Source organism: Sorex araneus, chromosome 6 (assembly GCF_027595985.1).
Source record: "Sorex araneus isolate mSorAra2 chromosome 6, mSorAra2.pri, whole genome shotgun sequence".
NCBI classification, from domain to species: domain Eukaryota; kingdom Metazoa; phylum Chordata; class Mammalia; order Eulipotyphla; family Soricidae; genus Sorex; species Sorex araneus.
In genome coordinates, this window is record NC_073307.1 from 22411372 (window position 1) to 22437108 (window position 25737).

General features: G+C 49.1%; 1 protein-coding gene across 4 annotated transcripts in view; it reads left to right on the plus strand.

Annotated features, from left to right (window-relative positions):
• SIL1 (SIL1 nucleotide exchange factor) overlaps positions 1-25737 on the plus strand; it is a 315807-nt gene that overhangs the window by 281058 nt on the left and 9012 nt on the right. The gene's annotated exons all lie outside the window — the stretch shown is intronic.

Sequence of the window (25737 nt, forward strand, 5' to 3'; positions counted from 1 at the left end):
GGCGCAAAACTGCTGGGCTTGAACAAGGTTCCGAGTGAAGAGTGCTTTGCTGTCTTTGTGGGCCGAAGACTTCCAGAGATAATGTTAATTTAATCTCACTCTTTCCCTTTCCAGCAGGGACGCATGATGTATAGGGTTGAAAGGCCTGCCTCTTCTCTACAGTGAATAGATGGATGTGTTTTTTTCTACTGTTTGGATCAAATGGTCACTAAGGGCAGCTGCCGCCTGCGGGGACCCTGCTGACTGGGGAGCAGGAAGGGAGCCGGCTGATGTCTTGGGGGTCTGCAGCTTGTGTCTCCTTGGTCCTCTAGTATGTTTTCACTCTCCCATTGAACTGAAACTGACACAGACTTCCCCGGGGCTCACCGAGAAACAGATGGGTTTCTTGGGGAGACATGTCAGAGCAGTACTGCTGTCCAGTTTGGGCAAAGATGGGGGCTGAGGGGCCTGTTGGTAGACCATCTTCTGTGGACTAAAGAGCTTGGGCTTTGCTCCCTGTCCAGACGAGGGAAGAAGACTAAGTTCTCCTCAACCCATCTCTGCAGCAGATGTGGCCGTGGGGTGGCCCATGGGGCGGGAACCCTGGCCCCAAGGCTGAGCTCTGAAGCCCACAGGCAGGCCCCAGCCTCAGCCACGCTCTGGCACTGGGATTTTACTTCTATGGGACTTTAGGTCCCTCTTGACAAAAACAAGAGGACTAGATAGTGGGGCGCTTTCAGGCTGGGGAAGGGCATCCCTGTCCCTTCCATCTTGAGTTCCCCCAGGCTCTGGGACCTATGCCAAGCTCCTGGCCGCAGGCTGGGTTGAAGCCCTTCTGATAGTCAAGCCTCTGCCTTACCTTTGAACTCTGCTTTTTCCCTTTCTTCCTTTTTTTCCCTTTTCGTTTTTTCCATTTTGAGCTCTTGTGAGTCAGGCTGCCGGCGGCTCATTTACATGGGAGCCAGCCAGGAGGAAAGCGGCTTGAAGTCTCCTTTCATTTGGCTGTGGGAGGTGTCTTCCTGCTGAATTGCTAACCAGGCAGGTCAGAGGGACTCAGAAGGGATCTCACTCATCCCTAGATGGAAATAAGGCAGCCAGACACCTCAGGAGGGGGCGAAAAAAGTCTTCCTGGATGACATTTCTCAACTCTGGCATTCCCTCAGTCAGGCATGCTTAAAAGGTTCTACCCTGGGGGGAGCAAGGGGAGGCTTCTTGGGTCCCACATCAGAGAAGGTGAAACCCAGGCCTCCCACCCCGTCATCCTCACACCTCTGTGCTGAAAACTGAGCCCTTCTCTTCTCTCCATTTCCCCACTGCCAGTTCCGGGCATTACCAGGCCTGCTAGCTGCTGGCTGGGCACAGAGGCCGCCTCTGTGCATCTGTTCAGTTTGCACCTTCCTGGTGAACAGTCATGTCTGAGGGGCATCTGATGTCCATGTCTGCCACAGAGCGGGTTGCCGTAGTTCTTTCTATCTCTGCCTCAGTTGGCTCCTTTGACCCAGGAGCAGTGCTGAGCAGAGCTTTCTGCTCTGTGCTGGGGTGTGGATTATGGGAAGAGGAAGTGGGGTCAGGTACATGTGGGGAAGGGAGGGCTGGGGTGCATTGCCCTGACGTCCAGGCTCTGAGTTGCTCGTTCGTCATTGGTTTGGTGCTTGAGCCTGGCTCTTCCCATCTTCCTGAAATGGTGTTTCTCCTGGAATCCTTGCCAGCAGCACCTCTGTTTCGGGAGGAAGGCTCCCATGAGGCACTGTGCTCTGCAAGTTATGTAAGATGGAGGAGAATCCTCATTGTCTCTGGTTCTGTCACTTTTGCTGTTCCCCGGACATGGATGTGGACTGGAAGCACCCACCCGACTGACTGAAGATTTGCACTAGAGAGCAGAGATCAGGGAGCTGCAGGGTCAACTGTTTCTTGTCAAGGAAGCTCCCATCAGGGGGTGGTGAGGCCCACTCGGCTTTAATGGTATCTTTCTGCTTGGACCCCAGCCTTGCTCCCAGTCCCTGTTTCTGCTTCCTGTCCCTCTTTTCCCTCTTCTCTCTGGGGCAGTGTTCTTCATAGTGCTTACTGGGTGGAAGGATACAGCTCTGGAAGGTGTTGGGGGGGGGGCTGGATCATGGGAGACCCATGAGGGTGGAATGGGCAGAGGTAGCACGGCATCTACTGGGGCTCTTCCTGTGTGTGTCACGGGGCATGCAGGGAGCTCTCCTTGCCCTCTTCCCACCCACAGGGATGCCTTTGCCTTTGGGAGTAATACCCGTGTGTGTGTGTGTGTGTGTGTGTGTGTGTGTGTGTGTGTGTGATCAAGCAGAATCTCCTAAACATCTCAAAAGATCCATGCTTTGGGGGTGGGGTTCTACAAGGACCCAGAGGCCAGATGCATCAGGTTCCCACTGCTGGCACAGGGACCCTGACCAAGTCCCCACCACTCATAGGGCCAGGGAGGGAGATGAGATTATCCCCATGAAAAAGCTCTGATGATCTTGGAAGAAAAATGCTCAGACCTCTGCCAATTGTTATAAATAGTGACACATGAACATCAGTAGGACATCCCTCTGAGGAGCTGCAAATCCTGCCCAGGCCTGTTAGTTTCCGAATTTATTCTCACCTCCTTCTAACAATGGGAGGGGCAGATGCCACCTGCCACACTCACCTCAATGAGGTTCTGCAGGATTCCACAGGAGGGAGCGAGCACATCTGGAACCTGAGCCTGACTCACGCTTTCTCAGTCTGTGCTTGTGCTGGTGGCTGTGCAAGCTCCGGGAGGCCAGCTCACTTGGCCACTGTTGGCTGCATTTTTGCCCATTTCAGTGTGTTCCATTCTAATAGAACAGGTAGACTTTTGGCATATTTATTAAGCCTCAGCATGTGTATCTAGACCAATAACAGAAGGATGTGTAGAAATAATCAGTATCCAGCCTCTCAGCTAAGGAGTTGCGGTGCGTTTTCTCATGGACTTGGTCCAAGTAAGGACTGCTCAGTGTCATCTCCATCTTACACCTGAGAGGATGGAGGCTCTGGGGATCAGTTGCTTCCCTTGGTGGCACAGCTAGGCAGAGACAGGAGCCCCTGCAAGTGGCTCACAATCAAGCTCTTAACCTCAGTGCCCTGCCAAGCAATAAGCACTGCTGACAGACAGACAGAGAGGTGGGAGAATATTGACAGACAGCGAGGAGTGGGAATGTTGGGGGAGCTGGAGGAGGGAGGTAGAAAGAGATAACTGCCTCTACTCCTACGGTCTGTTCTTGGCCTTCTGAGCACAAAGTACATGTGAAACTTGCTTTGGCCGTCAGATGACTTGAAGAGCTGGAGTGCACAAGCCTTGTATGTGGGGGCCCCAAATTTGCCATTGCCTGATCCCCCCAGCACCACTGGAAGTGACTTTCCCCCTCCGGAAAAACAAAACAAAACAAACAAACAAAAAACCTACACACAGAAAACACCAGCCACTCTTAACTCTAGAGGCTTCCCAGCCCCATGAAATCAGCTTCATGAAACACTCCTGGCCTGAGGTGGGCTTCTTCCCTAGAGAAGGTCATTCGGGGCTTTTTTCCTCTTTCTTGCTAAGTTGGGGGGTGACTGTGGGTGAATTCTCCAGTGGAGCCCTCCACTTCACCAACGGCTCTGTTTGTACGAGAGTCCCAGAGTGCCTGTCAAGACACCTTTTCGCTGGAGGGAGACACCCAGTGGGCTGCCCCGAGCGTGGAGAGGGAGGAGTCCCCCTGCGGCCCCCAGCACAGGAGAAGGGAGAGGGTCACGCAAGGTATTTTTAGTCAGTGATCCTTTATCATTTATTCTGCGCTTTAAAAATAGATACTATCCTTTCTTTCTAATTGGCACCATTTGTCATCCTCTGTCCTTGCTTTTCACACACACACACACACACACACACACACACACACACACACACACACACACAGAACTGTTCATGAATATTTATTTACCCTCCAGAGGCGACTCCATCTATACAGTTGGGCATGTGCATGCCCCTTAGCTCAGTCCGCCCCTTCCTCCTTTCTGTCTGTGAAATGCACCCCGCGGCAGGCAGGCCATGTAGGGCATTGTCTGTGAGCCTCATTCTTCGATGCTGCAAGCAGCAAGCTCCCCCGCTTCTGTTCCACACCCCTGCATGTTGGTGAAGTTTCCGCTGCCTCTGCTCTGAAGTCCGGACGCTTCCCTTTCAGGCTCAGCCAGCCTTGAGCTCCCACAGCACGCCTCCCCTCGGCGCCCAGCTCCAGGATCCCCAGAGAGTGCTGATGAGTTCCTCTGGCTTGGACAGTCAGCACTCCAAGTTTATCTTGTGCTTGGGTTCCTGACAGGAGGAGAGAGCCAGCTGTCACCTCCTTTCCCCAGTCCCCAGTAAGACCTCTGCTTGTTGGGGGTCCAAGCGATAGTATAGTGGTTAGGGCATTGCCTTGCACACGGTTGGCCAGCTTTAATTCCCAGCATCCCATGTGGTCCCCTAAGCACCGCCAGGAGTAATTCCTGAGTGCAGAGTCAGGAGTAACCCCTGATAACCCCGAAAACAAAAAGAAAAACAAAAACTTCTTGTCTACCATACTGCCTAGTGGCTTGAAATAAGAACACTTGGGAGCCAACCTCAGGGATGTGACACTTAGCTGAGGACTCTGGGAGACCTTCCGTGGTGGCAGGGCCCCTCCCCTGAGCTGTGGCCACTCTTGAGCCTGTGTTCTATCTTTGGCTTTCCTGAGAGTCTAAAAAGCAAGACTGGTGGCCTGAGCCTGTGTGAGCCAGGGAGTTTATTATAGATGATGCATACTTCTCAGGGTGCTGCCTCTAACACCCCTCAGTACTCCTTCCCCCTGCTGTAGTGGAAGGCTGTACTCGCTCCTGCTGGATAGTGTGTCTCCTGCAGGAATTATTCCAGATGTCATTTTAAATCACCCCCATTTCCTAGCCATTAAGCTCTGTCTGGTAGCTCCTTCTAACACTCATCTCTTCTGCCTTAAAAATGTATTCATTGGTATCTGGGAGAAACTACAGTGGGTCGGATGCGTGCCCTATACATGACTAACAGGGTTTGACATCCCATTTTGTCCCCTGAGTACTGCCAGGAATGATTCCTGAACACCTCTGGGTATCTTCTTAAAACTAAAACCAGAAGTATTCATTTTTCAAAAAATAGGTATTTATCAGTTACTACTGTGTGCTAAGCACTTTGTCATTCCAGGGATGAGTGTGAAATGCAACATACAGGCCTTGATTCTTTGCAGTTTACCTTTAAGCTAGAAATAAAAATTTTTAATTTATTTTTGGGTTATTTGGAGTATCTCCCCCAGTACTACTTAGGTCCACCGAACTATGGCTTAGCAGCACTTGGGATTGAACCTGGAGCTCTCTGCCTGACAGCCATGTGCCCAGCTCTTTCTACTGTCTTCTGTCCCCTAAAAAAATTAATTTTTAAGTCAATTCACACAGCATCTAAGTGAACGGATTTTCAAATCTTATAAATCCAGCAAGGGACTTACACCTACAATATGTAAACAACTTTTGCATTGCAATAACAATAACAAAAATTCAACCCAAGTGAAAAATAGGCCAAAGATCTGAATTGACAGCTGTCCAAAGAAGATATATGATGGTCAGTAAGCACATGAAAAGTTATTTAACACTCTTAACCACCAGGGAAATAAACATCAGAACAATAACATAACAATTTACACTCACTAGAATAATTTTAGAAAAATGACAAAAAATAAGTTTTTCGCAAGAGATTAGGAGACATTGGATCCACCATAGACTGCTGTTGGAATGTAAAATGATTTGGACACTCATTTTATTTTGTTTCTTGTTTGGGCGGCCATATCCGCTGGTGCTCAGGGACAATTCCAACTCTGTGCTGGAGAGGGTTGTGTGGTGTTACTCTTGGGGTGGCAGGACTATGTGGGACAAACTCCATGCAACGCATGTGCTCAGCTCACTGAACTGTAATCTATAAAAATCTATTATTGCCCCCTTTACCCCCCCCAAAAGATCCAGACACTGGGAAATCGTGTGTCAGTTCCTTAGATGGTTACATAGAATTGCTAGCAATTCCACTTCTAGGTATATCCACAACACAGATAAAAACTTACGTCTGTGTATATGAATGTGCATTGCAGCACTATTCATAATCACCAAAAAGCAGAAACTTCTCCAGTGAATGAATGTTAACTGATAATTGTATACATATGTTGTGGACTATTTGTGCAATGGAATGTTCTCTAAAAATAAAAAGAAATTAAATACTGTGCCAAAGAGATAACTCAGTGGGCTGAGTAAATGCTTTGCATGCAGGAGGCCCAGACTCAAGCACCACTGGGGGGAGCGAGCCAGGAGTAGCTCCTGAGCACCACTGGGTATGGCCCAAAAATACAATGAAAAAAAGAAAAACAAATGTACTTACACATGGCTGAAACCTTCAAACATGCAGGGTAGAGGGAATGAGGAGGTGGCTCAAAGGCAAAGTGCATTTATGAGACCAGATTTTTGACCCCACAATTGCAAAAGAAAAAAAATAACTTAAATTGAACATGTTTGGGAAAGAGCTTGTCAACAAATAACACACACTGTAAGATTCCATTTATATGAAAAGCTTAGCGTAGGTGAATTTACAGAGAAAGTAGATTAGAGATTGCTTAAGCCTTGGTAAGTGGAGGGGTCTGAGAGAGTGGGGGTGTAATAGGTCTGGGCTTGAGATGGGGAGGAAGTGGGTGATAATGGTGAAAAATTACGATCGTTGCTCAACCCTGGGTATAGTAAAAGACTCAAAATAGGTGAATAATATGACATTTGAATTGCATTTACTTTTTCTTATTGCCCTGTTTTTGTTGTTGTTTTGGAGCTTTGGGGCTATACCCAGCACTGCTCAGTGACTACTACTGGCTCTGTGCTCAGGATAACTCCTGGCGGTGTCAGGAATCAAATCAGAGTTGACTGTATTCGAGCCAAATTGCCTTAATTCCTGTACTGTCTCTCCAATCCTATATTAAACACTTTTTAAAAATCAGTAATGGGGGCCATAGAGATGGTACAATGGGTAAGGTGCTTGCCTTGCACAGCCCAGGTTTAATCCCTGGCACTCCATATGATTCCCTGAGCCTCACCAGGAGGAATCCCTGAGCACAGCCAGGAGTATGCCCTGAGCACAGCTGCATTCTGTGTCTGGCCCCAAAACAATAAAATAATAAAGATAATAATCAATAATATAGCATTAAGTGAAAACAGTATGAAGAAAATAAAGTAGGAATCTAGGGTTTAAAGAATATTTAGAAGGGCCAGAGCAATAATACAGCAGGGAAGGCACTTGCCTTGTATGCGGATGACCCGGGTTCCATCCTCAGTATCACATATGTCCCCTGAGTGATCCCTGACCCAGGAGTAATCCTGGAGTACTGCTGGGGGTGGCCAAAAAATCGAAGGGGAAAAAAATAATTTTGGGAGTCCTTTCTGAAGAGATGTCACCCTGCCTCACTGTGTCAGCCATATGCATGGTAGACCTCAAGTTTTCCAGGCAGAGGAAACAGCCATGTGAGACCCTGAGGTAGGGCAGGCTTGTCCTGTCGGTAAAGTTACCAGAAGCCCAGAAGCTCAGCATGGCCCCAGTGGAGTGAGCCAGAGGCACACTGGGGGAGTTGGAGTACCCCAGCTGTGTTCACGTTAAGGTCAGTGGGAAGCCACTCGTGGCTTTTAATTGAGAACCAACAAAATCTGTTTTTTGTTTATTTGTTTCCTTTCCCTCCCTCCCTCCCTCCCTCCCTCCCTCCCTCCCTCCCTCCCTCCCTCCCTCCCTTCCTGCTTGCATGCTTGCTTTGAGGGTGTGAACTCTATGTTTTCAGAATGCACGACTTCCTACCTTATCTTCTCCAGACAGGAAGTTCTTTGTTCTTTCTGGTGTTCTCTTGAGTCATCCTTTCTCATCCAGGTCCTGGGTGCTGGACCTGCTGGCTGAGGCAGCCTTTCCTGCTAGGTGGGGATATACTCTTCTCCAGGGTCGTGGAAGCAGAGCCTCTGTGTGTCTCTGTGCATGTGTCTGATTTCACCATGAGATTACGGCTCTCTGGCGTTTGACCATGGTATTTGCTTGATTCTTCAGTGCTGGGGCAGGCTCTGAGCTTGCACCCTGGTCCAAGGTGAACAGAGCAGCCCTGCCCACATGCCGTCTGTGTCTGGGATGTTGAGAACACTGGAGGGCCACTTGGAGTAGTTGTGGAAGTTTGCCTCACAACCCTATGGCAGGGTTGGAATACATGATTTTTTTTTTTTCATAGCTCCAGGTCCTTGAAGGACTTTGTATGAATCAAAACATAAGACAGGAGCTGTGTAGAGCCAGAACCTGAATCTGGACTCCACTATTCATGATTGTCTAACCTTGGGCAAGTTATTGAATTTTTCAAACAGTGCCTTCATCTGTAAATAGGGATAATAATAGCACCTGCCTGGGGTTGGTTGTTGTGGAGCGTTAAATGTGTTAATACACAGAAAACATTTAGAAGAGGGCCCGGAGAACGTCGACTGCTATTATTATCTTCTCTTTTTCACCCAAACTGGTATCAAGGAGTCAGCTCAGGACAGAGGTGTGCTTCTCTACAGACGGTGGTGGATGGCACATGATCATTAGAGCCTTGCTTGCTCTGCAAATATTTTTTTTTAATTTCATATGTATTGTTTCCTCTGAGTCTAAAAGTAATGCATACTCAGTATAAGCTTCGCAAACATTAAAGTAATATGTAATGTGGAAAGCTGAAATTATATCTCAAGGATGGCCAGGAATCATAAAAAAGAACTGCCTGCGGGTAGTTTATTCAGTCATAGCAGATATTTGAGGTACCTAGGCTGTTTATCCTCTGGGAGTTTTTCTGAAGTAGGGAGACATGCCAGAGGCTATGGGGTATGCCAGCCCTGTCCCCCCCAACCCCCCCCCCAAGCACTCAGTGAGGGAAGCATCTGTTTTTGTTGTTACTATCATCTGATTTGAATCTTTTCTGCTCGCTTTTTCTCGACTGGAGAGCTGGGGCCTCTGGGCCATGGTGGTCTGTCCCCTTCTCTATAGTTCTCTGCATCTGAGGGGACTTGTTGGGGCTTTAGGTAACTGTGGTCCTGCCACCTGGCCTGGTTCTCTATCTGCAGAAAACAATGCTAGGATATGTCTTTCTCCTTTCAAGCTTTGAATTTACCATGTTTCATCACATAATCATTAGAGATTTTCTGACAATTTTTTGGCAGAAAGTGGGGTGTGAGGGCAGAGAGATGGTATGGTGGGTCAGGCCCTTGCCTTGCACATGTCTGACCTGGGTCCAACCCCTGGAACCACATACCATCATCTGAACCCCACCAGGAGTGATCCCTGAGCACAGAGCCAGGAGTAAGTCCTAGAACCGCCAGGTATGGCCTAAATGCCAAAAAAGAAAAGTGGCATGTGAAGTTTTAACAAAAATTGTGCTGGTAAAACTGAAAATAACAGGCGTGATGAACTAAGTGGTAGCAATGATTATGTGGTAAAATATGGTATTTGATTGTTGGGTAAAAAGTGAATTCCAAACTTAGTGGATTAAATCAGAGTCGCCCTTTATTATTTCTCCTAGTTTCTGTGGGTCAGGTATTTGAAAGTGTAACCAGGACACCAGAGGAACTGGGGCTACGGATTCTGCTCCCTACTCACATGCTGTCAGGTTGGTGCTGGTGTCACTGAGGGAGGATCCCGTGCCTTCTCTGGGCTGGCCTTAGAAGTCGAACTTACCACCTCCTCTGTATTTTTTGGTCATACAGATGCATGATTCATTGTTGGAGGAAACCAAGGGCCAGGATCATTGGTGTCCTTTTCTGTCACTGACTGCTACCTCTGCTACCCCGGACCCATGTGCCAGGCGGGCTGGAAGGTTCTTGTCCAGGAGTGGGCAGTCTGCACTCCTCCCTCTGCACTGGCCGCCTGAGCTGAGCTCAGGAATGGCCTTTTTCTAAGGTGGGGGCAACTCAACGGAGAGCAGTTGTTTTGTTTGAGTCTTTGATCTTAGTGATAGAGGAAAAGTGAGAGAGGACTCTGCCCTCTTGCTCACCTGCCAATGGCGTCTGCATCTAGACTTTGCGTTTCTTGAAATGGACTGACCAGCTGACCGGTCCCTTCCTGCAGCCTTCTTGCTTTCAAAGGAAGAAACTATTTTCGGTGCCTTGAAATCCAGTTGTTTCAAGATGAGGGTCAGTGGTTTTATATTTTAAAGGAGCTATTTTTATTTCTGGTAGTTCTGTAAGACTCTCCCTTACAAAGTGAAGAGGTGAGAATTGGGTGACAGAATTGCTTCTTGAGTTAGAGCTGGTGCTCAGCAGCTTGACACTGTATCCTCGGGCAAGTTACTAAGATCTGTGTCTCAGTGTCCTCGACTGAAAAAGGTCTCAGCTGCTCTGTGGGGATTAAATGAGATAATGAATGAGTGTGACTAGACTTGTGTCATAACTACTTGTATGCATAAAACTCTCACGTACTTCACAGCACATGGTGAGAAAATACCTAAAAGTTTCATCAGTGTTAGCCTCCTCCTCCTCATCAATGGGAATCTGATCCCGCCAGCAAGAGCCCCTTCCCTCTCTCCTAGCACTCATACTTCCCATCATGCGTGTTCTTCCATGTGATGCCCGGACCGCAAATAGAAGTTGGGGCAACTCCCAATTATCTCTTATTTAGTGTGAATAATTCACTCTGAAGTAATCCGTGTGCCTGGCCAGTTTCCCAAATCAGCTGAGTAGATTATTCTCCTCTTTCAATTATTTAACAGTACAAGTAATTGGGAGCTGGCATTGGAACGTGAAGACTGTGAGGTCAGATCCTGTTGTTCTCACTTCCTCAGCCACTGATGTTCCAGAGGCATGTGGGGGCTGCAGGCAGAGCTGATGACGTCCCTGAGGGTGAAGCTGAGAGCCCTGGCTGGCACTGTAGGGGGAGTGAGCCGGGCAGGAGAGCCAGCAGGAACCAAGTCACGCTTCCCCTAGTAACTCCTGGAGTTTTTTTTGCCCACAATGTTAGATCTTCTTCAGGTCTTTAAAACATGATGCCCCTACCCCTCTTCCCTTCTGTTTGTTCTGCTTATCCTCTGAGGCCTGCTTGAGAGCTTGAGAGACATGAGGACCCTCTCCTCTCTCTAAAGTGGGGCTCCGCCTAGAGGACAGCTGGGCAGTAAGAATCCATTGAAAGATAAAGGAAGTGGGAGCTGGGGAGATGGTGCCAGGCTTAGTTAGACACATGCCTTACATACCCCCTATCAGGTTCAGTCCCTGCCACCATGTTCTCCCCCGAAAAAATTAACCTGGAGGTTCCCGAGCACCTCTGGGGTTGCCTTGGTGGTCTCTGGCACCACAGGGGACAAGTAACTCAGTATCCTCACTTTCTCTGGACCCTGGACCTGGTTGTTCAGGTAACACAGGGAGAGTCCTCCTGTCGCTGACACCGCCACGGAGGGCCCTCTCAAAAATAAATAAATTACAGGATGATGAGTTATGGGTGAATTTATAGTGCATATGCATTTTTCATTATGTAAAAATCTGCTCTTACCTCTGAGAGCCTGAGAATTGAGGTTATGAGAAAGAGGGACCTTTCTTTTATACCTTTTTTACCATTTGAATTGTTTAAACATGAGCCTTTTCTATTTTCTAGTTAAAAGGACACAAAAATAGAAATCAAGGCAGAAATTGCTGTTAGATTTTTCCAGCATCAGCCTTTTGAACCTTTCTTATACTTAACCTTTACCTGGCCCGAGTTTGGGGATATACTCAGATGCACCCCTGTCTCCTCAGCCAGTGCCTCTGGGGCTAAACAAGCAGCTGTCTCCCCCAGCCTACCACTGGTACCTTGGCTGTGCTCCCTCCTGCTCTCTGTACTCCCCTCTTCTGCCCTCAAACCTGGGTCTGTCCCCCATACACACACCACCACCACCCCCTGCCCCCGTCACTGGCAGCTGTGGCCCAGCTCTCTTTGCCTCTAGGGAGGAGGATTAAGTGCCTGATTCAATTCAGATACTGTTTGTTTGTTTGTTTGTTTGTTTTTTGCTTTTTTGGGGGGGTCACACCTGGCTTTGCACAGGGGTTACTCCTGGCTCATGCACTCAGGAATCACTCCTGGCGGTGCTCAGGGGACCATACGGGATGCTGGGAATTGAACCCGGGTTGGCCGTGTGCAAGGCAGACACCTTACCCGCTGTGCTATCACTCCAGCCCTCAGATACTGTTTTGATGTATGTGACTTCTCCTGGTTTGGTAGTTTTGAAGAGGGAGAGAAAGGTTAGTTACTGTTTGAACTTTTACTCTGGATAAAAAAATATATTCTCACTTTGTGGCTCAAAGTAAATTACTGAGGTTTGAGCTGTGATTAGTTCTACCTTGTACATGGGAAGGGCAGGGATGGGAGAGGGGAGCTTTTTTGCTTTTGGGACATAACAGCAGCTATCAACAGTGGTCTCTCTGGAGCAGGGGCAAAGCCAGAGGGTCCATCCCCATGCTAGCTCCTCTTCAGCCTGGCTAGAGGTTCTTACCTCTGGGCCCATCATGGCTGCACTGACCTGCACCTTCAGACACGGCTCCAGAGTACCAGCCTCACCAGCCATCTCGCTGCCCCCGGAAAGAGCCAGCTTCATTATGCTGCATTTCTAGAGAAGGCCTTGGTGGCAGGATAAACTGCAGGGCTGTGGATTAGCTAGCATCTCTCCTTACATCAGGCCCCTGGTTAATGTGAGGTTGGCAGAATCACTTAAGAATTTGCAGAACAGGGCTGGAGCGATAGTTCAGCGGGTAGGGCACTTGTTTTGCATGTAGCTGACTGAGTTTGAGTCCCAGAACCCCATATCGTCTCCTGAGCCTGTCAGGAGTGACCCTTAAGTGAAGTGCCAGGAGTAAGCCCTGAGAACTGTTGGGTGTGGCAACCCTCCAAAAAAGCAGAGAAAAAAATTTTGCAAAACTTGGCAATTGAAGCCTAAAGATGCTGTGCTCCAAAAGATGTTCTGGCTCCAAAGTTCCCGAGATCCCCGGCCCCAGATGGCCTTGGAACAAATGTCCTGGATGTGTCTCTGCTTTCCTCTGAGGCCCTGACAGAGTCTGTTCTGGGCATTTGGAGAAAAGGGTGCTATCTGTGTGGGCAGAAGGAAGTTGTTCCCAGGGTCCCTTGAGAAGAGAAGCTGCTTTGATAATTAGCCAGAAGGGTGAGGTGAGGAAGGCCTGAGACTCTGAGACTACGTGTGTGTGTGTGTGTGTGTGTGTGTGTGTGTGTTGGAGGAGGGCCCAGGCCAGTCATTTGTGCAGGGTGTTGAACAAAGTGATTGTTGAACAAAGTGATGCCTCTTCTGGCACTGGGGTTATGACAGCTCTTTTTCTGTGCTTAAAATAGTGATTCTCTTGGGGCTGGAGCAATAGTACAGTGCTAGGGCATTTGCCTTGCACACAGCCAACCCAGGTTCGATTCCCAGCATCCCATATGGCCCCCGAGCACCACCAGGAGTAATTCCTGAGTGCAGAGCGAGGAGGAACCCCTGTGCATCACCGGGTGTGACCCAAAAAAGCAAAAAAAAAAAATAGTGATTCTCCTTGCTGGGATGTAGGAGTGTCTTGGAATAGAGAGCTGCTCTATGGAGCCTTGGTGGGAGTGGAAGTGACTGGGCCAAGCCTCATCCTCATCATCAGTTCCTATCAGAGATACTGAATTAGGGTCCAGTTTATTTTCCATGTTGACCTATGGGAAGGAGATTCTAATTAGTGGGTGCAAAAAACTTCTGAAAGTTTGGGTATTGGGGCTTTATGCTTTAGTACTCTGTGGGTTTTCTAAGTGTATAGTGATTTGGTGTCCATGTGGTTCTGTGCTTAGGAATAGGCTTACAAGGATGGGCTGTTGAGAAGGGGAGAGGCAGCTGGGCCCTTGGAAGCATTCAGAATGGTGAGGACCAAAGTGTATGTCTGCAAGCAGAGCCCCACCAGACTATTTCATACCTGGGCTGACTCAGTGATTGGTTGAAAGGTGAACACGTGATATAAGCAGCCCTAGTCAAAGACCTACCCTGAAATTCTCTAACATTTGGCAGGAAGAAGGTCTTTCGGCTGGATTGGTAAGTTTAGGGACTGCTAGTGACTTTCACATACCCCTCCTCGAGAGAGAAGCATCATCTAGAAGGAAAGCAAATCTAAGAGATGAGCCTGAGAGAGGGCCCAGGCATATTGCTTGAGCCTCTGGACCCAGCTGTACATTTACTTTTGTCATTCTTCATGATGGGACCCAACAAAATTTCTTTTTCCTTTAGCCGAGTGTAAATTCAATTTTAGATTCCTTAGAAAACAAGAGTCTTAACTAATGCAGAACAGCTGCTAACTGACCTGTGTGCTTCCAAATAGCTAATGTCATGCCTAGGGAAGCTGCTTTCCTGGGGGTGCCCTGCTCCACCACTGTTACACACATTGGGGGCTCACTTTATGCTGCTTAGGTGGGTAACTGCACCTTCACCATCTGCTGTCAATCTTTGGGTGGAGAGGAGGCCTGAGCCTGGGTTTCCCATCTTCCTTTCTGGTGTCAGTGAATCTTGTCATCCACACATGCATTTTTCATCTCCTTTCTCTCTGTTTCTACAGGGATAAATACAGTCTGTCAGTCTCGCTTTGCAGGGGCCTTGCCAAACATGCCACGAGTGGAGAGTTTATTGGTCTACCTCAGGCAGCTGTCTTCCCGTTTGGAGACAGGGCACCTTACTCCCATGGCACAACACAGTTTGCCGCCGTAGGCGTGATCATCCCCACCTGCAGTCAGCCTGTCCTCCGGTGCCTCGCTTGAGCCAATGCTGAATTTATTGTTCCTGAAACATCAGGGCAGTGGAAGAGGTTGTTTGCCCACTGCCTCTTCCCCAGGCTGCTTGTGCTGGCTGCAGGGCCTGTGTGAAGCTGTTAGGTGTCTCTCTGTGGCAGATTCATTGTTCCATATTTTTATTTAATTACTTACTTTTACAGCTCTTAGAATAAATCTAATTATCCATCTGTTATGCTACATTATGCCACTGCAGTTGAAGTAATTCTTTCTCGTTGTATATTTGTCAACTTGACCTTGCCCTCTTTCAGTGTGCCTGCTCCTCCTCGTGGCTCTGTGCCACCTTCGTAGTAGATCCCCAGTATGTGGTCAATCAGGAACCCAGGAGCTGACTGTGACTGGCTCTTAGAGGGACTGAAGGCCTGTGGAATGTGACATTCCGTGGCAGAAGGAAGAGAGTGGCCAAGGAGTCATCGTCATCTCTGATACAAGGCTGACCTAAATCTGAGAAGTTGGGTTGGTTCCTTGGAATGTTAGGAGACAAAATGGAAATCCTGCTTTAGGGTTTCTGCTCTATGTCCAGAGCATTGTTATCAAGGTGGACAGTGTAGCAGGGTCAGGCTGAAAGGACATGGCAGTGACCATCTGTCACACATGTGTGACCATCCTCTTTTTTTTTTTTTTGAGGGGACCACATGTCCTAGGCTGTGGTCAGGAAAGCCCAGTGGCCACTCCCAGTCACATGTGGCCGAGTAAGCTGGTGGCTCAGTGTGAAGGGCTGAGGCTGCGGAGTTGAGCAGACAGACCCTGCAATGCTGGAAACCACCAGGGACCCCAGGCAGTGCTGAAGGGTAAGAGGGGACTGTGTGGTGTCAGGGTTAGAGTTTGGGTCCCAGTTGCATGCACCTCTGCCCTCTCTATGTCCCCGGCCAGGGAGTTGAGCTCTTGCTTTTAAAAGTATAGCTATTCCCTCTCTTTGTGGATAAGTGCAGATCCTGCCAGGAGGCGTGCGCAAGGCTCTGCTTTCTGCCTTCTCCCCACCTCACCCCAAGGCAGGCCCTCTGAGTACTGGGGCTCGGGCTGTGCACTGGACTGGAGGTCACAGACCACCAAGCGATAGCTTCATCAGGAGCAGGCAGCGAGACACCTCAGGGTCCCTGTCCCCGAGGGGCACAGACTTGGAAGGAGACTGCTGAGCTATTGCGGAGAAGGGGCCTGGGAATGTGCAGCCTGATCCAGTTGGAGCAAGTGACTCTTAGTTGAAGGCAGAGGTTCTGAGATTTGGCCCAGTTGGAAGGAGCCAGATGAAGATACGTGTGTTGGGGGGGTGGTGAGAGGTGGGCAGAAAGGAAGGAAACGGGCTCAGGTAGAGGCCGTGGAAACTGCAGCACATTTGAGAGTAGAAATGCAACTCCCAGGCCAGGGAGATAGAGAGGTCAGAGTCCTTGGGCCCTGGCCAGACTCCTGAGGGAAGTACTCGGGCAGCTTCCAGAGCAGTTACCCTGGGGGCCAGGGAGGGCTGAAAGGGACCCAGGGCCCTCTGGGGTGGTGGCATCTTGGTCAGAGGCTTTTACTGCCTTCTCTTCCAAGGGCCCACCGCTTGGAGACTGGGGACTCCGCCTCCCTCCCCACTCCTTTCTGATTTGGCTGTGGGCCAGGCTAGCGCTCATTATAGCCATGTGGCCAGACCCTCGCTTCCCTTCCAGGTTAAGACTTGGCAGGCATCAAGGACTGCCAGGAACACCCCACAGGCCTCTCCCTTAATGATCCTGCTCAGCCCGCCCTCGGTCTGCCCGGCCTCCTCAGCCCCGCGCTTCCCACCACAGCCGCTGGTGACTTCGCAAGCGTTTCCTCATTCTAGCAAGCAGGATTCAGTGACTAATTGTGGGTATAGTTTCCCCCTCCAATCTATTTATATAGGCAGTCATGTCGGGGTGGGCTGCTGTTTCCTGCTCCTGCCATCATTACGCTGAGGCCCCGTGTGGCATTGATGTCCACACTTTGTCTTTATTCCCTTTTTTTTTTTTGTCATTTCAACATTGGGTTCTTTGAACATCTAACATCCCTTTTATGTTTCTCATCTTCCACAGAAGATTGTTGTATTTTGTCCCCCACCGAAGCTGCCTTTTCCTTTTGTTAGATTTCTCGCTTTCTTCTTTATTGTATTTTGATCAGTGTGGCCACGTAGGTCTGGATTTTATTGGGAGCATTTCATCTTTTAGGCAGAGGCCCCTAGGACCTGGCTGTGCTTCAGACCCCCAGAATAGCTGAAACAGGCTTTCACCTGCGCAGGGACCCTCAAGCTGGGGCATTCTTGAGCCTGAACATGCCTCTGGGGCCTCTGGGAGTCTGATTACCCGGATGTTGTGTGTTTCTGGTGCAGTGTGCCAGGGTGGAGCCTGAGGATTTTTATCTTACACTAGTTCCTAGGTGTTTGGGAGCAACTGCTGGTCCAGAGCCTCCACCTCCACCCTACTGAAATAGACTCTCTCCCCACCCCCAATCACAATGCCCCGCCCTGGGGAGGACTCTGGTTCCACTTCTCTAATGTTGGGATTCTGCACCCTCAAAACCAAAACGGTGGTGTGTTGACCCTGGCATCTTGAAACGCTAGCGCCAATGGTGCTTTCACGCGCCCAGAGTCATTTGATACAGCAGGCCACTTGGTTAAGCCACAGGCTTCTTGACAAATACTAGAAGTGAAGTGAGATCAGGGCTTCTTGACTAACACCAGAGGCAATCCTTCCTGGCCCTCAGAGAACCCCCCCTGCCCCCCCTGCCCCTGGGAACCCAGTGCTCCTGGCTCCTGTTTGAGAGCTTTCTAAGCTCCACCACTTGCTACCTAAGTGACCTTAGGGAAAAGGACCTGATTTTCTGTGACTTGCTTTATTGATTTGCAAAACAGGGTAACAATAGCCACTACCTCCTGGATCTCCTGGATTTATCCTGACAGAGAGCCGGTAGAGTCCATCCCAGGAGGATCCTGGCTGGTCCTCCCAGTCTGAGGACCATGCCCTTGTGTTTGTGTTTCTGTTTCCATGTCTGTCATCTAGAGATTGTCCCCTTGCTCTCCCATGCCAGACCCAGGTGTTTGTATAGGGCTGGGCGATTGGGAAAAGATCCTTCTTTCTACTGGTGCTCTGCCCTGGGGAAGCCCGGAGGATGATGTTTGCCCCAGTCAGGAGGTGGGTGAAATGTTAGGCTGGAGCAGAGGCAGGGCTCCTCAGGTCCAGCCCTGGAGCTGCTTCAGGGAAGGCTCAGAAGAGCTCAGCCCTGGAGAGAGGAGAAGCAAAATCTGCCCATTTGTTTCTCTCTCTCCCTGCCTCTCCTCTGATTGGGCCATTTACAGAAGTAGCTGGGGCTCTAAGTACTTGTAATGTTCCTAATATTTAACCTAGTGAACATACTGGGCACTGTTTGTTCAGTATCTCCTTTAATCTGCCCAACAACCTTATGAAATCACTTTCATTTTATAGAGGTGGAAGCTTGAGCAAAGTGAGGCTAATAAATGTCAAGAGGAAAGGCAGGTGTATTATTTGGTGTGCGTGTGGGGGGCCTGGGGGTGTCTTTGGGCCACTGAATAATACTCAGGGATCACTCCTGGCAGTGCTCAGGGAACCATAAGTGATGCCAGGGATCCCGCCCAGGTTGGTCATGTGCAAGGTAAGGGCCTGATTCTCTGGCTCCAGAAGGAGGTTTAAGATTCAAACTTGGGTCCATCTTCTCCTCACAGAACCCGGAGTTTTAGCCATTGTTCCACTTCCTCCTGTATCTGCATTGACTTGTTCTCTGGGGTACTGTTTGGCCCTAGCCTGCTCCCAGTATCCTTTGCCTCTCAGCTCAGGGTCTAGTGTCCAGGATTGCAAACTACTTCACTCTGTATTGCTTGTAAGACCCAACCCAGGGTGGGTCTTATACACCTCTCGTCCAGTGTGGTCATTCATGCTGTCTGCTTCCCGCTTTAAAGTGCCCCAGTTTGGTACCACAGATTCTCTGGTCACCCCATCTACAACTTGACTGGTCCTCCCAACCTGGGCACAATTACGATTTAATAGGAGACCCTGAAGGAATCATGTTTACGAATCAAAGGAATAAATCCCACACAGAGCAGTTTTCAGGCACTTTTATAGTCAGAAGGTGAGAGGATTTAGACAGAGGTTCTGCTGAGCACCCCAAAAACCTACCAGAAAGGACTGTTTTAAGAACCACTGAGGCCTGTGAGGGTCATGGGCTGTGTCAGCTTCAGTGGAGCGGGATCCCATGTGATTCATGGATGTATCTGACAGGCAAGGCCAGAACAAGGCAGGGGCAGGGTGTGGGGAGCCGGCAGCAGTGCAGAAGCTCTTGTTTCCCACCCAGGCAGAGGAGCACCTGACTCCTGCTGGCTGACCTGCAAGGAGGAGCCTGGCTGCTCTCCAGAGTGCTGAACCTGGGCCCTTGCGGAGCCTGGGCTCTGGGCCCAGGGCTTGTGTAGGCATCACCCTGAAACCCAGACATGGGGCCACCGTCTCCTCGGACCTGTGTGTGTGCAAGTCACAATCCAGACTCTGTCCTTGCCCCATCTGCAGGCAGCTGAAAACTGCTCTGCATTTGTCTGTCAGTTCACACTTGAACTGGCATCGTGTTTTGTCTTTTAAGTTGCAGTCTAAGATTTAACCAGGCAGGCTTTAAGGAGTACTAAATCGGCAAGCCTTTTGTTTCCCTGGTTATTCAAGCCATAGAGATTTTGCATTTGATTCAGCAATTGCTGAATCTTAAAACCATTTACATTTTGAGATTATTATTTTATGGGTGTAACTTTTTTGGGGGGGAGGGGTGGGCACACCTAGTGGTGCTCAGGGATAAACCCAACTCTGTACTCAGGAATCGCTCTTGGCAGGCTCAGGGGATCATATGGCGTGCCTGGAATAAAACCCAGATTGATCACATGCAAGGCAAGTGCCCTTCCCGTGCTGTGCTGTCTCTCTGAACCGTGGTGTAACTTTTTCAGTGTTGTTAGAATGATTCCAGCAGAAGGCACTTTAATGATTTATTAGTAAAGGAGTTAAATCAAAAACGGGAGGGGGAGAGAATAAAGCATTTTTGAAGATGATTTTTTAAAAAGTTTTTTCCTGCTTCTAGTGGACAATACAGATTTTTATCATCTCTCCTCCCATCTGAATACCTTTCCAGCCTGCCAAGCTGCCCTCTCAGGACACCTGCTGCAGCACCTTTCGTTTTTTTCAGATTCCACCTGATATTGATTCACCTCTGGGCACAGTGACTTGCTTAATAGAGTCGCCTGTGCTGGCTGTTAATTGTGTCTAATAGGGGCAGGAACTATTTCCATTCTTTGCACTGGCCCCAAGGTGTTTAGCTGAGGACCCTGTGCACTCTGGGCCCAGTCAGGCTGTGTCGACCAGCTCGCTGGGCAGAGAGGGGGAGGAAACCATCCATCATGCTGTCCCCAGAAGCTGTGAGTAATTGGGGCTCTCCTCCAAGGCTTTCAGGTCTCCATGCAGCGGGGCGCCTTCCCGTTCCTCTAGGGCCCCATGCTGGTGGCCAGTGATTCAGGGTTCTGTGACCTCCATGACCTGGAGGCCCGAGCCTGGCTGGGGAGTCCGCCTACCTACTCTCATGTTTTCTCCTCAGTGATGACTGGGGACAGGCAGCCTGGGCACACTGGAGTCAGGAGAGCAGCCACACAGCAGGGAGCTGGCCACGGAGGCCATGTTCATCCCCCCATGAAAACCCAGTGGCCCGGGCATCGCACTTGCCTCTTGGGACTAATTGTTCGTAAAGATCCTTCCAAATACCAATGATGCAGAATATTCGACTGGTTCACCATATTGTTAACCATATTTAAACTGTCAGAAACCTTAAATATCTGAGCAAAACCTCAGCAAACAAAGGATATTTTGGGGACTTGTTATGTATGTTGCACAGCAGAGAGATTTGTCGTCTATACAACTTCCAAATCCTGTAAGCGGAATATTGCGATGTTGTCATTTTCAGCCATAGACCAGCCCACGATTGTTGCCTTTGCTTTTGCTATTAAGAGATGGCTCATTCATAAACACTTTCGCAGTTGTGTGACAAAAGCAAACTAGGCCCTGCCTGCCTGCACTGGCTTTGATTGATAGGAGGAGGGTGGAGGGAACGTTGATTGGTTTCCCCCGCACACGTCTCAGAACTGGAGAGCTGGATCTGGGTGAGTAAGAAAGTGCCTCCCTGCGCCACACAGGCCTGCTGAGAAACTGTGATGCTCGCAGCTCAGAAGAGGCATGGGCCAGTCTGCCCGGCACCTTCCCACCCCGAGAGCTGCTGGGTAGATATGCCACGAGCTGGCTAGACCACCTAGCATTCGCCGGCTCTGTGTCTCCTGCTCACCTCCATGCCTGCTCTGTGAAGAGTCTCCCATCTATGTTAGTGGAAGTTTCGTTCTGCTTAACTTCGTCAGTTCTGCCTTGCCTACCTTAGATTCCCTGAGACAGCTGCCAGGAGCCTTTCTTCAAATAGTCGCCGGCCACACAGCGTCTCTCTGTAGCCCACTGGCTTCTCTGCTCCCCACCCTCCGCTTTCCCTTTAGCCGGTGTTAATTAGCTTCCTTAATCCTTCCTCCCAAAGCTTCCTCCAGCTTGTTAATTACTTTTCTCCCCCATGAATTCTTTCCATACCGGCTTTGTCTGGCTGAGGAGCTGAGAATAGGACACTCGGGCCACTCAGTGAAAGTTCCTCTTTGTCCCCCCCTGCCCAGTTAGTACCTCTCCGTACTTCTGAGAAGCCTTCTCAGACCTCACGACTTTGACTTTGAGCAGGAGAGTTAGAATGTTCTCCTAAATATGATACTATGCTGAGAGGATTGCTGACTTCCGCTCTCTCCTTGGTGCTGATGGTGATGTTGGGGTGCTGGTGCTCTTCAGGGGTCACCTACTTATGGTGCTTTCACCTTATGGATGTGCCGCTTGCCTGGGAGGGTGTCCCCCACATTTGCATCATGGCTCACTGGTAGGGTGGGTGGGGTGGGCCAGTGCTGCAGCTTGAACTTGCTGCCTTATGCCTGCAAGGCAGATGTTCTCCCGCAGAGCCATGTGCCCGGGTCCCAGTTGCTTTACATTGGCCAGGAACTGTGGTCCTCTCTATTGATTCTGTTGCCTCCCCACTACAGTCCCATGAAGTTTATGTTCTTATTTATAATCCCTATTTTACAGATGAAGAAACTGAGGTTCAAAGGGATGCAGTGACTCATCCTAGTCATCCAGCTCTGAACCCAGATGTCTGACTCCAGAGCAGCTGATGCACTTAATTTGCTGAGTTGAGCTTTTTGTTGGAATGAAAGTCCAGGTCTTGACTTTTAATCCACTAAAACAAATGACAAACAAAAAACAAATTGACAAACAAATGAAATGATGGAATTAGATGCTAGCTCTTCACCCGTTGGTGTGGAGGTTTTCTGAGACCCTAAAATTGGTGTGGAAATTAACAAGGGTGGTGATGGGATCTTAATGTGTCTGAGCTGCTGGAAATCTCATTTCATTAAAACATGGCACTGATAAACTCTTGACTAGCTTTAAATGTTTTTGGCAGGCAGGCTCCTGAGCAATGCTGAGGGGTCCCAAAGTTCACTCCTGGTGATGCTTGGTCACTAGGGCCAGACACTCTGGTACTTATGGCAATTCTGGAGGTCACCAAGTCCAGGGCTTCTGGGAATTTAGGGCCTTTGGCATGATAGACATCCACTGTTGCCCTCTGCCCTCTCTCCCTGGCCTCTTGCTTTAATTCCTTTGTTTGTTTGCAGTGCCGAGAATCAAGAATCGTAACTCAGGACCTCACATATGCAGGGCAAGTGCTCTACCACTGAGCCACATCCCCAGATTTTGCTTGAATTTTTTTTTTTTTGGTTTCGTGTTTTTGTGCCACACCCTCTGGGATGCTGGGGATGGTATTTGAGTCAGCTAGGTGCAAGGCAAGTGCCCCTCCCATTGCACTGTCTCTCCAGCCACTGCTTTAATTCTATTCTCTTTTTTAAAAAATTGTTTTTGAGCCACCCCTGACAATGCTCAGGGGTTACTTCTGGCTCTGAACTCAGTGATCACTCCTGATGTTGCTCAGGGATCATAAGTGATACCAGGGATCAAACCCTGTCAGCCGCATGCAAGGCAAGCACCCTCCCCACTGGGCTGCCTCTCTGGAGCCTCCTGCTATAAGTCTTAATTTACTTTCCTGCTACTGTTCTCGCTACCTCACTGCAATTATATTCTGAGAAGCAGGAGTATTTGTTGAGCAACAGGAGAGTTTCTGAATGTGTTTGTAGAAAGTCTGGGAAAGTGCAGAACTCTGAGTTTGGGGGGGCAAGGAAACAGATTTTAGAAGGTGCAGGAGAAAGTAGAGGTGATGTCAGTGTGAGAGCTTGGAAGGAAAGGATGACACCGAGTCTGAGAAATGAAAAGCTCCTGACAGAGTGCCTAGAGATTACAGCCCCAGGTGAAAGAAGAACAAGAAGGGAATGTGGAAAGAAACCAAGGTGCTGAGTGGAGAGCGGAGGGGAGTTCCTGCCAGAGTCAGAAAAAAGGGGGCCCGGTGCTCAAGAGCAGGAAGAGGAAAGGGGAACACATCTGGAAGTGCCAGGTGGGCGAGAGATGGGATGCTGAGAACAGGAGCATTGAGCAGTGGAGGGAGGAAGGAGGAGGACCATGCCCAGAGACACCGTGCTCAGGTGTTCGGGTCTGTGCTCCCCCACTGTTCCTCTGGTGCCACTGCCTTCCCTCTTCCAAAGAGTAGACTTTGTGTCACTTTGAAAGAGTGAAGCACTATTGGCGGGAATGCCGACTGGTCCAGCCTTTCTGGAAAACAATATGGACAGTCCTTCAAAAACTAGAAATTGAGCTTCCATCTGACCCCACAATACCACTTCTGGGAATATATCCCGAGGATGCGAAAGAGCACAGTAGAAATGATATCTGTACCTATATATTCATTGCAGCACTGTTCACAATAGCCAAAATATGGAAACAACCTGAGTCTCCTAAAATGATTAAAGAAACTTTGGTACATCTACACAATGGAATACTATGCAGCTGTTAGGAGAGATGAAGTACTGAAATTTGCTTATAAATGGATAAACGTGGAGAGTATCATGCTAAGTGTAATGAGTCAGAAAGAGAGGGACAGACATAGAGGGACTGCACTCATTTGTGGAGTGGAGTGTAGCATCACATGAGGCTGACATCCAAGAACTGTAGATACAAGGGCCAGGGGGATTGCCCCACAGCTGGAATATTGCTTCATGAGCGGAAGGGAGAAGGCAGATGGAATAGAGAAGGGATCACTAAGAAAATGATGGCTAGAGGAACCAGTTGGGATGGGAGATGTATGCCAAAAGTACATAATGTACCAAACATGATGACCTCTCAGTTTCTGTGTTGCAACCTATAAAGCCCAAAAGTAAAGAGAGAGTATGGGGAATATTGTCTGGCAGGGGGAGGGTGGGAAAGGGGGGTATACCTGGGATATTGGTGGTGGGGAATGTGCACTGGTGGAGGGATGGGTGTTTGATCATTGTGAGATTGTAACCCAAACATGAAAGCTTGTAACTATCTCACAGTGATTCAATAAAATTTTAAAAATAAATAAAAAAGAGTGAAGCAAACATGGTGACGAGGATCTCTAATTAGGCCCAGGATTATGAAGAAGTAGGAGGGGGCGTGGGTTTCTCTCCGTCAGTATTGGAAAGATCCCATGAAACGTGATGAGGCCCACGTGTGTGAAGTGCTCTGTGGCATGGGAGGGGCTGAGAGGAGCTGGGTAGGCCTGTTTGGGTTTTCAGAATAGCAGGCATGTTTTGGAGATGTGATTCAGTTACTTATTATTTCGTTGGTTTTGTTTTAGGGTTTCCCAAGCAGTGATTAGAAACTGGGGTTCCTCCCTCCAGTTCTCAGCCAGCTAGAAAGGCAGGTCAATGTGAGGACTCCAGGATTTGGTGCTCTCTGGGCCCTGTGGGACCAAGGATTACTTGGCCACCATGGTGGACCTCTGGGGACCTCCACAGCCATACTCAGCAGTGCCCTGGTGCTCTAGCAGTACACCCTGCACTGTTGGAACCATATGGTGTTGGGTACCCAACCAGGGTCTGCCACATGCAAGGTGCCTCAGCCCAACCTCTACTCTCTCCAGCATGAAGACACTATCTGTGAATGTTTCTAAAGAGGAGGAGAATTGTAAAAATAGGATTACAGAGAATCTCTTAGAGATAGTGTGGATTCTGTGAAAAGAGCTCTCTCTCCCTCTCCCTCCATCTCTCCCTCTCCCTCCATCTCTCCCTCCTTCCCCCCTCTTTCTCTCTCTCTCCCTTTTTCTTTCCCTCTTTCTCCACCACCTTCACCTCTCTGCCCTCCCTCCCTTCTGCAGTAAAGTACATCAGTCTCACACATGCCACTTGATGAGTGATTGAAAGTCAGCATACCCAAGTAACTACCTTTTGGGGGCAAGAAATAGAACTTTATCATTCATGAGCACCTTAGAATGCTGTCACGCTCTCTTCCAATTCTAATTATCCTCTTTAGAAGACTTGCAAGCCTGGGAGATCAGGGCAGTGTTAAAGGCGCTCGGGGAGACGGCCTCCCGGGAGGAATTGGACAGTGTCTGGCCATCGTCTAATAGGTCAGATGGAGAAACGATGATAAAGACATGGATTTGTAGCCACTCAAACAACCGAGCCCAATGGCTGTTTACTTACAAGTGGTTCTGTGTCAGCCGAGCCCTGACTGGAGAGCTCCTGCCATACTCACCCTGCATGTAGATTGATGAGGACATGGTGGCCAATGACACAGGTCCGGGAGCAGGAGCCCACATGTTGAACCCATGACAGACTCAGGACCAATGGAATAGTCACAGGCTCAGAGGCAGGACCCAGGCAGTGAAAGTTTGTTATCACATTGAAGCCCAAGTTTGTTATCACATTGAAGCCCGAGTTTGTTATCACATTGAAAATTTTATAAATAACCCATGTTCATAGTTTA